This window comes from Triticum aestivum, chromosome 6D (genome assembly GCF_018294505.1).
Source record: "Triticum aestivum cultivar Chinese Spring chromosome 6D, IWGSC CS RefSeq v2.1, whole genome shotgun sequence".
Lineage (NCBI taxonomy): Eukaryota > Viridiplantae > Streptophyta > Magnoliopsida > Poales > Poaceae > Triticum > Triticum aestivum.
Window position 1 is genome coordinate 54,259,689 of NC_057811.1, and position 18,537 is coordinate 54,278,225.

Sequence of the window (18,537 nt, forward strand, 5' to 3'; positions counted from 1 at the left end):
TAATAACAGCCCATAATGCAATAAATATCGATATAAAAGCATGATGCAAAATGGACGTATCAAGGCTGCCAGGAAAATTCGCGATGGTGTTCGACCGCCATCGACGCCGAGAACAGTTGCTTTGGGACGCCGGACATTGGCGTCACTTGTGGGACATGGATGTAGTGTTCGACACCGACAGCCACATGTATCTTGCATCGACGATACTTGCTATTTAGGGTTCCATCAACACCGAGGAACCCCTAACCCGCTCGTCCCCGGGCACCCTCTTTTTTCCTTTCCTTCTTCTCTTCTTTTTCTTTTTCTTCTTCTTCTTCTTCTTCTTTCTTCTTCTCCCTCCTCCTCTTCCTCCCTCCTCCTCCTTCTTCTACTCCTCTTCTTCTTCTAAACTAAAACTAAAACTAATCTAAAATAAACTAAACTAAAATAAACTAAAACTAAAACTAAAACAAAACTGAAAATAAACTAAACTAAAACTAAAACTAAAACAGAAACTAAACTAAAAGAAACTAAAAAAACTAAACTAAAAAAAGGGGGGAAGAACAAACCTGCAGGGGATCGCCGGTGGAGGGCGAGGTCGGCCGATGGGGCGGGGCGGCGCAGGGGCCGCGGGTAGGAGGGCGGCAGCGGGGCGGGGCGGCGCAGGGCCGCGGGGAGGGGTCCGGCACCGGGGCGGCCCGGCGCGGGCCTCTTCGGCGACGGGGCGCGATGAGGCGCGGGAGGGAGGGCAGGACGGCGGCAGGGGCTGGGTCCGGGGGGCAGGGCTGGCCGGCGGCGGCTGCAGAGCGGCGGGGGAGGAGAGAGGCGGGCGCGCGGGAGGGAGACAGAGAAAGAGAGAGAGGGGAGACGGCTCGGCCCGTAAAGTGGGCCTTCTTTGCCGTCTGCTAGCAGACGGCAAAGAGGGCGGCCGTTTAGGGCTGGCCCACATTTCCTCTTTGCCGTCCGCTGGCGGACAGCAAAGAACCTGACCTAGCCACGTCGTGCCCTGTGGGGCCCACCTGGCCCTTTGCCGTCTGCCCTCTAGCTCTTTGTCGTCAGCTGGCTGACGGCAAAGAAACAACGGACGGGAAATAGACTTTTTCCATCTGCACTTTCTTTGTCGTCCGCTTTGTGGAAGCGGACGGCAAAGAGGATCTTTGCCGTCAGCTGGTGGACGGCAAAGAGGTGGCAGACGGCAAATTGCCAGATTCCAGTAGTGATGGTGCATATTGTGGCCTAATACACGAACAAGGAACGAAGTCATACAAGTATAATCATATGCAAGAGGAAAGGCTTCACAAAGGAAGCCCCCAAATAAACGGGGTATTTGAATTTGTGTGTCACAAGCAAAGTTTTGACAAGGAACTTTTTCACAAACAACTTTTTGCCAAAAAGTATAATGCTTGGTCGAACCGAACAAAATTTAAAACTGAAAGTTTTTGAGCATGAAAGCGACTTAGCTGGTTAATGTGCTCGGTGTTGATGACGCGATTCGGGCTTACGGCGGGACGAGGTCCCAGCCCCCAAGCCGGTCTTGAAGTACCCGAGCGAAGAGCTCAGCTCGATGAAGTGACAGCACGAAAGTGCCGAAGTGCCGAGGCGAAGCCCTCGGTCCAGCCGAGGAGACAGAGTAGTTCGGCAGCGTGACAATGAAACCCCCCATGCCCGTCGATGTGTCGAAACAGGTCGGCATGGTGGACGTCAGTTTGATGAAGCGACGGCGCGATAATGGCAACACAGGGTATCACACCATGTTGACGGTGGAATTTGGTTGGTGGAGGCCAGAGGAGGACTCCGTACGCCGAGGTGACGACGCAATTCGGTCGACACAGATGGGACGACAACGACTCGCCGAAGAGGCGGCGTGGCCCAATCTAAGTTGATTATCTACACACATCAAATAGTGCATGAAAAAGCCAATAACAAATAATAATAATAATAATAATAATAATAATGCTGATAAAAAATCTCCTCTACTTAATTAATTTAAGGAGGTATATAGTTAAACAAATATAGCTTGGGCGCCGAGGTCGGCTCGGTGGGGTGGCGGTGTGGAGACGTCTGTGTAGGTCGGAAATCCACTAGACCATGGCGACGATGACACCGCGATGCCGCGACCATATATGAGGCAGTTTGAATTTGCATGGCAAACAAAGTCGCGGATGCGGCGAACCGAATTATTACCGGCCGTGGAAAATCTACACGAAAAAATTATGCAAACCAAAAAAAGTATATTCTGTGTGAAAATATATACAATGTGTAATTAGGAAAAACAAACCTGATGTTCTGTAGGGTAGCGCGAGCCGATTTACGCCAGTTGAGACGACAACATCGGTTTGCGCAGATGACGGCATAAGGTGCCACTATTAATTTTCCATGTAGCAGTTGGAGATTGGTGAAGAGTTGATTGCTCTTGTACGGCAGCCGAATTAGTTGAGCCAGATAGACTCCGGCGAGGAGTTTGCAACATCAATAGTTAAGGAAGAGCCAAAATCGAGTAGTGTTAGATTCGTCCTTCACGTGAACAAGCAAAGCAAGATGTACTATTCAAATGATTAAACTCCGAAGACCGTGCTACATTAAACTAATAATACCAATTAACAAATTGATTAACTTCCCTGATCCTTCATATGGAGTAAATTCTCTTTCACGGGGACAATGCTAGTAGCAGGACATCGGCCAAGGGAGTTGGCCAGGGACTCCGGCCGGTGGAGGAAAAAATTGGCGACGCATCATCCCAAATTGGCGGTCTAGTGTTCGGCTGGTGCCTTGCACATTTGCGGCCAGCCGGTCACTACTACATGGTAATCCACGCGTTCGTGACTGGACCATTAGAAAGCGGTGGCGCGCGCCGCTCATGGACACGGCCGCCCAAGCTTTCGATCTGCGAAGAATTAGTGCAAGCCAGCAGCCAGGTTCGAAATAAATCGCAGAATGATCTATTCAGAGGAATATCACCTGGTTCATGTCGTCGGTAAAATTTCTTTTGATCTCGATCAAGGAGGTCAGAACTGATGTAGATGAGAAACCCATCGAACCGCGGCGAACGCCCAGCAGGCTCTCAATGAAAGCACCAATGTCGGTGTCAAAACTGGTGAATCTCGTAGTAGGGGTCCTAAGCTAGGCGTCTTGGAGCGATGGTAACATGGACACGGGATTTTACCCAGCTCCGGGCTCTCTCGAAGAGATAATACCCTAAATGCTGCTTTTGATTGTATTCATATGAGTTTAGTACAGAGTTCATGTATCTACCACGAAATTGTAGTAATGAATATGAAATTATCTATTGCCTAGCCTGGCCTCGGTTTATATAACACACCGGAGGCCTAGGGTTATCGGAGAGTCCTTGGCTTGAGCGCCAAGTCTTGTGGAGTCTTCCTTGTATGCGGCATGGGCTGTCCGAACTGGCCCAATAGTGAACCGCCATGGGGGTCCTCGGCCCGATCCAGCTGGTCGGGAGACGACATGGTGAGTACCCCTTAGTCCAGGACACCGTCACCAGGCAAGACCGGCGTGGCAGGCCGAGGGGGCGACGAGGCCGGCCCAGGGGCCAGAGGCGCCGAGACGAGTGGCCGAGGCACTAGGGGCGCCGAGACGGTCGGCAAGGGCGCCGAGGCGGACAGCCAGGAGCCAGAGGCGCCGACGGAAGCGGCCCAGAGACCTGAGGCACCGGCCTAGAGGCCTGGGGCGCCGAGACGCACGACGTCGCTGGGTGATCGGTCGATCGTGCATGGGCACAAGGACCGAGGCCATGCAGGGGCGCACCCGGATCATCGTGAGCCGCTGGTGAGACCGACGAGGGAGGCGATGGCGCCTCCAAAATTTCCAAACGAGCCCCACGTCCAGTGCCTGCACCATGGTTAGGCAACAATATAGGAGAATATGCAACATCATCAAATTGGTCAGAGGCAACAGAGGATGGATGCATAGATGGTGGTTCAGCAGTGGACATAGGAAGTTTGGCAAAGGGAAAAACATGCTCATCAAACACGAGGTCCCGAGATATATAGACACGATTGGTGGGAACATGAAGACATTTGTAACCTTTATGAAGAGAGATATAGCCAAGAAAGACACACTTCTTGGAACGAAACTCAAGCTTGTGCTTGTTATATGGATAGAGATGTCGCCAGCAAGCGCACCCAAAAACCTTGAAGAAGGTATAATCAGGTTGTTCATTAAGGAGAACTTCAATGGGAGTCTTCATGTTCAAAACACGAGTGGGAGTACGGTTTATGAGAAAACATGCAGTGGTGAAAGCATCACTCCAAAAACGAAATGGAACCGGTGCATGGGCCAAAAGAGTAAGACCAGTTTCAACAATGTGACGATGCTTACGCTCCACAGAACCATTCTGTTGATGTGTATGTGTACATGCTAAACGATGAGCGATCCCAAGCGACTGAAAGAAGGAATTGAGGTTGCGATACTCGCCCCCCCCCCCCCCCCAGTCCGACTGAACATGAACAATTTTGTGCTTGAGAAGGCGTTCAACATGTTTTTGAAACTGAACAACAATATCAAACACATCAGACTTGTGCTTAATAAGATAAAGCCAGGTAAAGCGACTATAAGCATCAACGAAACTGATATAAAAATTGTGACCACTGACAGAAGTCTGAGCAGGACCCCATACATCTGAAAACACAAGTGCTAAAGGATGTTTCACCTCATGACTAGACTCCGAAAAAGGAAGGTGATGACTCTTCCCCTGCTGACAAGCATCACACACTGCTACATCTTTATTACTAGACATGCTAGGAAGCTCATGACGACGCAAAACATGACGAATGATAGGTGTGGCCGGGTGACCAAGACGAGCATGCCACTGTGACGGAGATACCCAAACTCCACTGAACACGCGAGCAACACCAGGATGCTCCAGACGATAGAGGCCCTGGCACAACCGCCCGCTGAGAAGAATGTCCCTCGTGACCCGATCCTTAATAAAAAGATCAAAAGGATGAAATTCACAAAGCACATTATTATCACGTGTGAGTTTAGGAACTGAAAGAAGATTACGTGTCACAGAGGGAACTCTAAGCACATTACGAAGCTGAAGACTCCTATTTGCATGCCTAGTGAGAAGAGATGCTTGACCAATATGAGATATATGCATACCTGCTCCATTGGCGGTGTGGATCTTGTCGGAGTCGTGGTAAGGTTCGCGAGTATGGAGCTTTCCCATCTCACTCATCAGATGCTCCATTGCTCCAGAGTCCATATCCCAGTGGGGGTCAACAGAGTAAGATTGAGCGTGCCCTTGCTGCTTCGTGGACGCCGGTCGATCTGCCATGGCCACCTGACGTGCAAAGTTGCGCGTGTCCTTGCCATCATTGTCGAGGCCCAGAAAGCTCTTCTGGAAGCGTTTGTGACACTTAGAGGACCAGTGCCCCTCAATGCCACAAAGTTGGCACACACGCTTACCACCAGCCCCCGGTAATGTCGCAGGAGCAGGCGGGCGAGGCGGGCGGCGGTGGCAACCCCGAGGGAGACCTGGATGATGAAGGATGACGGCCACCCTTGGTGGCGGCGTTGGTCGAGAGGGAGCCGCTGCTCTTGGAGCGGCGCGACTCGACCCGCTGCTTAGTGACGAGGAGGCAGGAGAAGACCTCGTGCGCCATCATGGGGTTCGAGTTGCCCCGCTCGTTGATGATCTCGACCAAGGCATCATACTCCTCGTCAAGATCATTGACAATGAAGGAGTTGAACTCAGAGTCGGTGAGCGGCTGTCCGATGGAGGCCAACGTGTCGGCAAGATCCTTGACCTTGTTGTTGAACTCAGTGACCGTGGAGTCAAGCTTTTCACACTCCCCAAGTTGACGACAGAGCGAAGAGACACGAGCCTGCGACTGCGCCGCAAACGAGTGCTCGAGGATGGTCCATGCCTCATGGGACGTCTTGGCGAAGACAACAAGTCCGGCAACAGCCGGAGTGAGCGACCCCTGGATGGAGGAGAGGTTCACCTGGTCCTGCCCTGTCCAAACACGGTGCGCCGGATTATAGACCGGGCCGTGCACGCTATGGACCAGCGCAGGGGGACAGGGGAGGGAGCCGTCGACGTAGCCAAGCAGGTAGTGGCTCCCAAGGAGCGGAAGGACCTGCGCACGCCAGAAGATGTAGTTGTCCGATGACAACTTGATGGTGATGAGGTTGCCAAAGTGAAACGGCGGCGGCGGCAGGGAGCCCGTGGAGTAGACTGCCTGAGGTGTATACGCCATAGGGGCAGATACCGCGGGTGCAGCCGCGGGAACGGACGCCGCGGTGGCCGCGGGAATGGTCGGCGCGGTAGCCGGGCCTGACGCGGCAAGGCCGGCCGACGTGGACGCCGACAACGCGAAGGGCTGGACGTCGCCGGACGGGGCGACCGTAGCGTCGCCGATGGAGGCGGGCGACGAGGCACCCGTCGTGGCGCCGGAGGTGTGAACCACCAGCGCGTGGCCCGGCGACGAGGAGAAAAAGGAGCCGACGCTCCTCGTCCCGATCGGGAGCGTCGCAGCCGCGGCGGAGTCAAGTGGACGGGAGAGGAGAGCCACGAGGGAGGGCGGCAGGTAGCTGGCCGTTGAGGAGCCGGATGCGGCGGCACCCGACACGGCGGCGGCGGCGCGATCGACAAGGACGGCGACGGCGGCGGCGGCTGCGGTGTGTAGGGTTTAGGCGGAAGCGTTTTGACCTAGTCTGATACCATGTAAGACAATAGGTTTGGGGAACCGGCTCAACCCTTTAGGGGTGGACTATCACATATATATAAGGACTGTTATATCTTCCAAACGTTCTGATTATAGGAATAGATCCGAACGATGTTTCATCCCTCCACGCACATGATTTTCAGCGATCGCTAATCTCATGTGCACATTGCATGTGACATCTCCCGTGCCCCGAACAAAATTAAACGCCTCTCCTATAGTTTGCATGCATGCGAAGGTTAGAAAGCTCCTAATTAGATGCATGCAAGAAAAAAACAAAATTGATGATGTCATCAGATTCTTTTCAAAAGTTGAGAATTCAAAATGTATTGTAGTTCAAACCGTCGTCCGGATTGAAAAGTTGTCTTCACATAAAATATTTGTCGCGACGAGACCTTCGAAACTAGATCTCATATTGGTATGTTTCGATGACTTTTTTTTCAGGTCAAAAGTTACCACGTCTGGACTATGTAAACTATCTCGCCTACAGTATAGAACTTATCATGTTGTTTACAATGAAGTTATAAGGGTATGTTCAACTACTGTTTTTGCATGAGTTGTATGATACCACACGATTTGTAAGTATAATTATCAGGTATGCAATACCACCGTCTACTATTGATGTCGTGTCTGGGTCGGGTGAGGTCCACATGCCGACGCAGCATGGCTTGCTTATAAACGGAACTTTGCGGGTCGTGTCGGGCCAGGCCCATTTACGCGTGTCAGGTCGTGGTGTTTATACATGAGTTATTAGCTGTGTTGTGCATATATTATCATGTTATATACATATAAGTTATGAAGTTACCGGGTGTGTATTTCACGTTTTTTTCCTCGAATCATAAAGTTACCGTGGCTTGTATGTGTATATTACCATGCTACTTACACACAAGTTATCGGAATATATTTCTCAACAACCTTTTTCCGTTAAAAAAAGTTATTACGGTGTTTGTGCGTGAGTTATCATCTCTGTAATATGTATATTATCATGCTATTTATACATAAGTGATCGGTGTATCTATTTCAACAACTTCTTTCACCGGCTAGAAGTTATCATGGTGTCTTTGCCTAAGTTATCAAGTATGCGGTGACTATATTACCATGTGATTTACACATAAGTTATCGCGTTTGTACGAGGTCTGTGGTACATAAATAACCACACTACTTACCCAGAACTTGTCGGAGGTATAATTCAACAACTTTATACAATAGGTCGAAAGTTAGCATGGTGATTGTACATAACTTATCATGTCTGCACTGCGTATATTACCATTTAGTTTGCACAGAAGTTATCGAGAGTATGTTTTCAAAAACTTTTCTCCGAGTCGAAAGTTATCATAGTGTTCATGTGTGAGTTATCAACTCTGCGGGGCGTAATTTACCATACTTATCAAGGGGTATGTTTCAACAACCTTTTCTTTTTGGGTTAAAAGTTACCATGATGTTGGTACGCAAGTTATCGGGTGCGCGGTGCGTATATTATCATGATAGTTACACAAAAATTACCGAGGGTATGTTTTCAACAATAGAAAATTCAGGTCAAAAAAATTACCGCGATGTTTGTATGTGTGTTATCAGGTTTGCAGTATGTAAGTTATCATGTTTTTTTACATAGAAAACTACCAGAATATGTCTCAAAGCAAACCTTTTTTTCTGGGGTGACACACGAGACAACGACTGGAGTTAAAATTCAATAGGAAATGAAACATTTATTTCTCTAAAAATTGGTCATCGAATACAAGGCATTGTTCCTTAAAAAAACTTGCTCCACATGGTTCTTCCCATCGTCGAAAGCATTGTTATTTTCCAAACTTTCGTTGCAAGCATAAATATAAGCTAACCTATATCTAGAACATGAGTACTGCCTTAGGCTGATGGTAGTGCCCCAGTATATCACGCAGCAGGTCGTGGGTTCGTTTCCTCAACCTATGCCTTTTTTCTTCGCAACAACTTTTCACGCGTGAGAAACGGATCGACTGGTTGGATAACGAGCGAGCCGTTCGGAAAACACTGACGCCCACACGTGTGGGCGTTAGACAACTCACCCACACGGCTTCATCGTCGTTTAGGGCCTTTTGAATGAATCTTGGCATGAAAAGGCTAATTTTGTGTGCCACGTAGGACAACTAGTGTGTGTGGCGTGTGAGGGAGTTCGCCAGCACACCGGTTTTCCCTCTGCGGTCAACGTTTCGCCAGTCGGGGCGTGCGATGAAACTGCTGTCGCGCCCGCACGCCGCGCACCACTTCTGTTCCCCATCTCCCACGACTGCCCATTCTCCCACTCTCCCACATCCAAGCTGTCATTTGCCACGTTTTTGAATGGTACATGGCAACTGCCCTATTTGTGATTGTAAGTAGATGGCAACTCTCTTTTACCCCGAACATGTTATTGTTGCCACGTCTGTTTGTAGCGCTACATTGCAACTGTCTAGTGTTAGTAGGTGGCAACTCCTAAAGATACCACCATCGCCTACATGGCCGTCTCCTCTCCCACACACCAAAAGCTATCAGTTGACATGTGTTTTTGCAGGGTACATGGCAACTGCCCTAGCGTGCTTGTAAGCAGATGCAACTCTTTTTTTACCCGAAACATGTTTTTTGCCATGTTTTTTAGTGCTACATGGCAACTGTCCAGTGTTAGTAGGTGGCAACTCCTAAAAATTTTCAAATCATGGTAACTGTAGTACACCAGACCATACATGGCAACAACTGCAGTTGCCCGAAAATGGCATCCGACACTTGACCTAAAATGGCAACTGCAGTTGAGCAACCATGGCAACTGTAGTTGTCCGACATGGCAACTGTAGTTCAGCAACATGGCAACTGCAGTTCAGCAACATGGCAACATGACAACCGAAGAGGTCCGGACCATGGCAATCGCGGCGGGACGCGTGATTACTGACACGCGGGGCGTGTGGCTCGCAGGCGGGGAGGGGCGACGGCCGAGACGGGTCGTGCGGGCCGCGCGCTCGCTCGCCCGGACGTGCTCGTGCGGGGCGATCGTGCTGCACCGGACATGCGGACTATGGCTGCGCGCGCCCGTACGCGGTCGTGCGGGCGGGGTCGTATCCGTGCCATACAGGGCGTGTGGCACAACCACCCGATATACCACACGTGTGGCAGTTATCAGCGTCCATATATAATGAAGGGGTATAACGTTACATCATACGTACACATATACGGGAACTATATAGTCTAACAAGGTCCAGGCCTGCCGCCTTCCATATCTCGATCATGTAGCGCCCGATGGCCTGGATCTTGCTTAGGTCGTCGGATTTGCCGAGTATGTGGGCAAGCCAATCTGCCATCAGGATCTTGACCTTGCAGCCGGCTTTGATGAGCTTGTTGACGTTGAACACCATCATGATCCCCTGGGCGATGTGTACCCATGGGGAGGGGTCGCACCAGACATAGCAGATAGGTGCGGCCTTCCTCTCCAGAAGGATCCTGAGCTCGTCCTCGTCGGTGCTCTCCAGCCCGATGCTCCTGATTATTGTGAACCTCTCGTCCAAACTCATCGGACCAGCGTTCCCTGCGGTGCAGATGGTCGCCTCGCCTGAATTTTCCATGGGGGCGACACTGAATCGTGAAGGTGTCTCAGGGAAGACGAGTCTTTGTCGGGCGATCAGATTCGGAGAGATGACGAGGCGGGGCGATTGAGGTTTCCTGAGCAGTCGCCCTTGGATTGCGTCGTGGGGCATGTTTAATTTGGGCCGTGCTAGGCGCCGATGGGCCGTAGGATGAGGCTCGCATCAGCCGTACGATAACGCGACATTCCTCCTTCAAATTGAAAAACGAATCAGCCAACTGCTTCCAATTCGGAGCACCTCGGTGCTCGCCGCAGTTGATAGAGGCATCACCGGTCCAGCAGAAATCAGAGTCCGGTAACGGCGCTGTCAGACTTGAACAGAATCATATAAGTTCAGCCTACTGAACTGTGGATATTTTATAGACTCAAGGCAATGCCGTGCAAATTAGCAGGCGACGCATTTTCCAGGTACGGTACTGCGAGAACAGACACCTTAATACGGAGCATGCAACAAATCAATTGGATGAGAGTCTAGAGTACTTATCAAGTTTAACAAAGATGGAAAAAGAACAGCTGCAGCTCATGGTTCTAACTCAGGCAAAAGCCAAGAAGAACAAGTGTCACAGAAATGTGTGGTTCTTATTCAGAGAAAAAGGATAGCCGCCGTGGTGACTCAAACAGATAACCCCCTGTATGCCTAGTTCAAGAACATACAACAGAAGCGCTGCTGAATGAACTCCACAGGCACAGAAATGCCACAAAATAACCGATGCCTACGCTGGTACTCCTGAAATGCTCTCAGTTCTCAGTTTCTCACCGCAACAACTTCCATGTTGAGTAGACAACTAGACATCAGTTATTTCTAGTTAAGCTCCATAATAAGCAGAGACAAAAGAGATTCAACTCGTAGCATTTCAGGAGTAACAGCGTCTTGGGGGAGCCAGTACAGTCAACTCACACACACACACTCATTGCCGTTGAACAACTCAGACTGGTGGTGGAACCATGGAAGAAGCTGTGTCTTTCAAATCAAGAACTGGAAAAACACGTACGGCATTATCTTGATTTCCCATTTAAACTTTTAAAGACTACCATCCTCAACAAAAGACCAAATTGAATGACTATAGTCTTGCTCTAGGATTAGACATCATGGGGAGCACTCAAACTGGAGCGGTCGAACTGACGGAAGACCACTAGTAAGGTATCTTTAAACGGCTCAGTTAAACAAATTCCTGACTATCAGCAATAGAGGATACATCAGGTTTAAGATTCACATCAATAACCCGACATTTTCCACCACGCGAATTTTGATGAACAAACCCAATGCCCGGCGTACAAAAGATTAACACATGAATCGCAGCAAAGGCGTGACACGGAATGAGCTGAAGGAAAAAAAAACAGAAGCAAACTCAGGTCGTGTAACATGAACAGTCAAGTCAGACCATGGAAATCACATTGAGTGCAGATACCAATATATGTAAGCCACAGCCGCAGCCACAGGCCACGGAAAATCTGATCAAATGCAGTAATAACAGTAATCCTTCAGATAACAACACGAGCAAGTCACAGCAAGAGAAGAGCTAGGTAACTCACATTACATGCAGGTGCAGATAACTAGTACATTTTACATATCCAAGTCACGAGAAGTCTCAGTTCATCGGTGTTGCTAAACCCGCAACCTTCTGTTGCTAAACCCCAAATCTCCAACACTCCAAAAAGAGCTGCTAACTCATGCTACATCAGTTCCCTTTCACAAGGAAATGCGCAATTCAAACAATAAAATGCTCTAGCAGCTAATGAAAACGCTCCCTCGATACCGGCTTAAGAGATAAACGGGTCGCCGATAGAAAGATCAGACGCTTCGTCGTACCTCCAAACCTGGCCTGCCGCACGCCCATGGACCTCCAAGGAAGTTCTGCCCCAGACCTTACTCGCCCACATTTTCATGGAAGCCAACGGCTGCAGCTTGCTCGTGGCCTCGCGAATCGAGATAGAATCCGCACCGGCTAGCAAGACAATCACCTTCTGCAGCAGGACAGCTCTCCCAAGAACCAGCTTCAGAAACTCAACCTGGTTCGTGTCACCGCTGAACTGGTCGAACACCAGCTTCTGGACGCGCGACTTGACGCATTTGATCGGGCCTTCCCCCTGCCAAAATGTGGACTTGAGCATGTCGCTGGGCTTGACTTCACCCAGGTCATCGTAGTGGTCGGTGTCGTTGTCGGACTGCAAAGTCAAAGCACGCAACTCAGTGAGCCAACGATGGAATGCAAGCAGTAAAAAATGGAAATTTTGAATGCAGAGAGAGAGAGAGAGAGAGAGAGAGAGAGAGAGAGAGAGAGAGAGACAGGGTAAAACTCACAGCCATGATGTGTAAGGTCTCTACTCCAGGAAAGCATCTCAAGAAACACAGCAAAGTTCTGACTTCTTTGGGCACTCTGAAACGGACCTTCAGAGCTAACAACTTGACGCTTGGAACCACTGTGTTTGTCACCCCAGTCTGCACATCATCGCAACATCGATCAATTGATGCTACAATTCGATGCAAATCAAACCAGATAAAACTCATATATTTGTGAGAATTGGACTACCTTGATGATGGTGTTGCCGAGCACGGCGAGCTGGGGAGCATGGCCTATCTTCGGTTGGGTGCGTACAGTAGATAATGAGGCGCTGCAGGTTTGGGGCGGACACGGCGGCGACCTCGTCCGCCAAGGAATGCCAGAGCAGCAAGCAACGGAGGCTGCGGCTGCCGATGCGGACGCGGTCGGGGTAGCCGTAGTTGGAGATGAGCGCCAGGGTCTCCAGCTTGGGGCTGCAGGAGAGCACGTAGTCGAGGTCGCGCTCCTCCGTGATGCCGTGGCAGAGGCCGAGCTCCTGGAGGTGGGGGAAGACGTCGGGGCCGCGCGGGAGGCCGGTGGTGAAGGGGAAGAGCCAGACGCCGAGGTAGAGGCGGCGGAGCGAGGCCCCGCAGCGGAGGAGGGTTGCGGGTAGCTGCACGGGCTCGTCGAAGGAGTAGGGGCGGTTGACGAGGGTCAGCTCCTCCACGCCCTTGTTGGCGAGGTGGCGGAGCCACTCCGGGAGGAGCGCCTCCTCGTTGGACTCGTCGATGGGGATCTCGGCGATGCGGACGGCGCGGAAGGGGCCGGGGTGGGAGGCGAGGACGCGGGACACCAACGCGGCGGCGGGGACAGGGGACGGGAGGAGGTGGGAGTCGTCGAGGGCGAGCGGGGTGGCGCGCCAGAGCCCGCGCCAGCGGTGCGAGAGCGCGCCGGTGCGGGCGGCATCCTTGACGGGGAGGCGGGAGACGACGTTGCGCAGGAGGGTGTCGGGGAGCGCGCAGATGCGGTCCTCGCCGTCGGAGGAGGAGGAGGCGGCGGCGGAGAGGTGGGCGGCGGGGGAGACCGGGGAGGCCGGGAGGCAGCAGTCCATCACGTGCTCGACGCCGGCGATGTCGCCCGTCGACATGGCGCCCGGCGACGACGGCGGCGGCGGCGACGGGAGAGGGGAAAGGTGTGGGTTTTCCTTGGGGGGAGCAGGTGTGTGTCCTTCCGTCCGACCGACCAGTGAGAACTGAGATGGTAGTAATAAAAACAAAAGGAAATGGATTTGGTCTCACAGTACTCCACTTGCTAGGGTTTCGCGTCCGTGGGCCGGAGCGGTCTCCCTTATTCGTTTGTGCGAGCCACTAGCCGCAACGTGACATTCTAGAAAAAATAGAAGAGCCGAATGTGATTTTATTCTGAACTTCGACTAAAAATATTCTCCCCAACTTTTTGGTTATTTTTGAGCAATTTACTGAGGTGAGATCACCACCCTGTGCATGCTTATTTCAAGCAAATCACTTTATCATTGTATTAAAATTAGGCGATCTACGAATATGGATTTAATTTCTATTACTTCTAGTTTCTTTGTACTACCTTGACAGAAAATTAGTGGCGGAGGAAGAGGAAAATTATGATGGGGCAAACTTTAAAGCTTTATAATGTATGACACCTCATTTGAAAGCTGTTTTTTATTAATTTTATTAAGATCTAGACTTCTAAATATATGTTTCTCAATTTACATCACTTCAACACTTCTCCCGCACCCCCAATTGTTGTGCAACGCCACTCGCTAGTGGCCACCAGAATGCCGCCAAGCCGTTGTTGCTCACACGCACCATGATATATTCTAAAAAGTTAGAATAACCGCAATGTGATTTTATTCTAAACTTCGACTACCCAACTTCTTAGTTATTTGGAGCAATTTATTGAGGTAAGAATCACCCCACCCCCTCCTGTTTATTTCAAACAAACCACTTCATCATTGTATTAGAACTAGATGATCTACAAATCTGAATGTAATTTCTATTACTTTTGGCGTTCTTTATATTGTTTTGACAGCTAGTGAAAAAATCGGAAGCTTTAAAATGTATGACGTGCACTTCATTGTAAAGCCTTTTTTAATTTATTTTTATTAAGATCAAGACTTTAATATCCACTACCTAGTTTAGATCACTTCAACATTTCTCCTTCACCCGCAATCGTTGTGCAACGCCACTCGCTAGTGGCCACCAGCAATGCTGCCAAGACATTGTTGCTCATATGCGGAGGAAATGGCCTAGCCTACCCCTGCTGCACTGCGACGAGCCCAGAAGGTTGGTGTTGTAGGCGCATGTGAGCTGGTGCCACCCACGTCGCCAATTGTTGTTCGCCTGAACATCATCTTTTTCGACTGTTGGCGCTAGTAGTTAGTGTTTTTTCTGTAGGAAATATGCCGGTTTTAGCACCGACACCCCTATCTGACGCGCCAAATGTCGTCGCGTGTGTGTGGAACACACGTGAGACATCAAGGACTGTGAATGTCCCTTGCAGAGCCGTAGACGGGGCACAAGGTGAGGATCTATTGCAACAAGAAATGCATGAGGTGACATAGCGATCTACCCAGATTTGGGCCACATGATTGCGTAATACCCTACTCCTGCTTTGTGTGTGATTTTCTTTGATGACCAGTGAGCTACAAGTCTTTCACAGGTATAGGAAAAGTAGTGTACTCCTATTGCTGTTCTACCAAGTGTCCAACCCTTTTCTCAGTAGTCAGGCCCTCCTTTTATAGTTTAAGGGGTACCACAATGGCTTCGTTGCTAAGAATAATGCCTTGCTCCGACAGGGTAGGTACGCACATTAAATGTGCGATGAATTGTCATCATCTTCTGGCTCTCGAAAACGAACAACCGTCTTTACACCGTTGCTCAAGGTGACGGCTTGGTCTGGTCACACCAAGCGCCGGTACAGGTGTCATCCTCACGGCAGGTATACGAATGACTTGACCCTGGGAATACTGTAACTCCACCGCCCAGGTTGCCTGCTCGCAACGTGTCGCAGAAGGTCTGCATTGGCAGAACCAGCGTGCCACTCGTGGAGCACAGTGGCCTGGCCCCTTGGGGGTCGGTTAGAATAGTCGTTGTCAGGTGGCCTCGTTCTTGGGTGCTTTCGTAAACCTCATGCTTATCGCCGGAGGGTCTTGGCACTAGTCTTGAATGTTGAAGATCTTAACGAAAATCTACATGCCATTATGAAGCTCTTTGCGAGAGTTCCTCCTTTAGCATTTATCCTCCCGACCAGAAGGAGCTGCTTGTGGTCCATGCACAGTTGGTTCCATGAACTAGCTATTCACAGTACCGACACACGTAGAACAAAAGAGCGGGATCTGTCAAACACAACCAGGTGTCTTTTTTTATACGCTGGAAGAAACTTGCACATCCATTTTTACAACATAAACCCAACAGGAAAACCAAGATTGCTCGTTACAGCCGAAGGCTGTAAGCCCAACCCACTTTTACCACACCAAAATCTCAACGCTCATGATTGACGGATCTTACATGATTGCATCGCTAATATATAACCCCAACACCCAAACCCTAGCGATCCCCACATATATAAGCCCTGGCCCTTCACATGGCCCTGCCATCACCATACCCTCGCCGCGATGGCCACCAACACCCCAGCCGCAGACGCGATGGCCACCAACACCCGCCCCCTCGTCTCTGTGAAGGCTCCGGAGGGTGACATGGCCACCATCCCAGCCGCCTTCGCCCTTCCCCTCCCGGGCCTCCCCAATGTCTTCACTCTGCCGATCCGCACGGACGTCATCAGCTTCGTCCACAAGCTGACCCACCGCAACACGTTGCAGCCCGAGCCCGATTCCGTCTCCTCCCGCAGCGTCGGACAGCAGACGCCGGACAAGTTGCCGCCGGGCGGGAGGACGCGGCGGAGGCGGCGACGCCGCGCGAGGAAGACGCAACACTGAGGGAGCAGGCGTAGAGTGGCACGTCGACGATGGCTGCGAGGGCGATGCACCTCGCGCTCAGTGTCTGGCTCACAGGACGCCAACGGCTGCCGCAGGCCCGACATGTTCCAGGTGTCGAAAAAAATAGGGCTCTACAGCAAAATAGCGCCGACGTCAAAATATACTATTAGCATGCTATATATATATCGCGCTATAGCGTCCTATTAGCGAGACGTTGTACACTGATATATTTAGCGGGGTCATTTCTCAATATGCTATAGCGTGCTATTAGTGACGCTATAGCGCGCTATTTTTTAGTGGTTCCAGGGTTTGTTTAGGACTGTTTGTTTAATTTCAGGATTGCTTTTTTTTGAAAGTCCAAAATCAATTTAACTGTAGATCCATCGACTTAATTCTATGAGATGCAACTTTTGTAAGACAATCAAATGCGAATCCATTTGAATGAAATAATTTGATTTCCGCCTTCTCGCCTTCCATTATGGTTCTCCTCCTTTGATGGAAGCAACTAAACTGCAAAATCTAGAGAAATAATCTTAGGATTTTCATTTGTAGAAAAAGGGACTAATGTGAAGCACATTAGTCCCGGTTTGTAACTGAACCGGCACTAATGTGCTCATTAGTGTCGGTTCCAACGGCTAGACGGGCGGCGATCATTACTACCGGTTCATGGCGAACCTTTAGTACCGGTTTCTAGCGAACCTTTAGTACCGGTTCGTGTCACGAACAGGTACTAAAGACGTGGTGGCAGGCTTGTGTCAGGCTGGGGCCCCACCAGCACCTTTAGTACCGGTTGGTTATACGAACAGGGACTAGAGATGCACCTTTAGTCCCGGTTCGTATAACCAACCGGTACTAAAGGTCATCCTATATAAACCCCTTCGTCGAGCCCGAGCGCTCATTTCTTCCCCTTTCCCCTATCCTCTGTTTCCTTCCTCTTTCTCTCGAGCTCACACTCCATTTTTGCCAAAATTTGTGAAGATTTGAAGGCACCCCATCCATCCAAGTGATCACAAAGGTTACCAACTTTGTCTTTTCATCTCTCATTGCTAGATTAACGCTTGCAATGCTCTATAAGTATAGTGATTTGTGAGTTTTATTTTGGGAGGAATTATATGTGGTAGTATTTGATTTATATGCAATTTGAGGACAAAATAACTCTTAGTTTGCATATGTAGGTGTGGTTTACTTAGTGCCTTCCCGTCTCCGTCCTAACCACCGTCGATCGCCCGCACCGTCCCGCCGCCGGCACCACCTTGTGGTGAGCCTCTTGTTCTTATCTTTTGTATATAAAAAAAATCATGTTTGTGTGATTTAGATATATAGTTACTCGTATAATTATCTTACCCGTACGTTGTTTGTTATACATAGTTCCATGGTTTTGATATCCGTCCCCATCGGCCCTCGTCCGGGTTATGATTCAGATGTGGTATATTCTCTTTTATAACTATTTGTTGCATTTCATGTTTATGACATATTATGCCCATCAAGTTGACATAGATATTTTTATCTAGGAGGTATGTGAACCGAAAATTCCAACTGACCCTATTGTCGAGAGGTTAAATTTAGTTGAAAGAGAAAACGAGTATTTGAAAGAAAAATTGAAAAGAATTGTGGGGGAGAAGATGGAATTGGAGTTGCATGTTGCCTATGTCGTCGATGATCACAAGATCAAGATGGAGAAAATGCGCTTGAAGACTAGAAAGATTAGAAAATATGCCATTGATAGTGAGGCTTGGTATCATTATGTTGTTGGATCAATTGTTACCTTAGTTGCGATCTTGATCGCATTTGTTGTTGCATTTAAATGCTTTAGCTAGAGAGTTATTTGTATGTTTGTTTTATGAGAATAAGTGTTGTATGAACTTGTATTAATTTGGTCTTTTCGGTGTTGTGTAATGAAGATGAGCCGGCAATGGATGTACGATGACTGATGCTCTCCCCAGTTCGTTAATGGCGTGCATACTTTTCTGCTTGCGGCTGAGGCAAACAAGCGGGCGGATGGTTTTATGCCTTGTCCATGTGCTGGCTGTAAGAATGGTCAGAATTACTCTAAGT

General features: G+C 49.7%; 1 pseudogene; it reads right to left on the bottom strand.

Annotated features, from left to right (window-relative positions):
• Positions 1–11,712: 11,712 nt before the first annotated feature.
• Positions 11,713–13,775, bottom strand: LOC123141053 (F-box protein At1g60400-like; annotated as a pseudogene).
• Between the last annotated feature and the right edge of the window lie 4,762 nt (positions 13,776–18,537).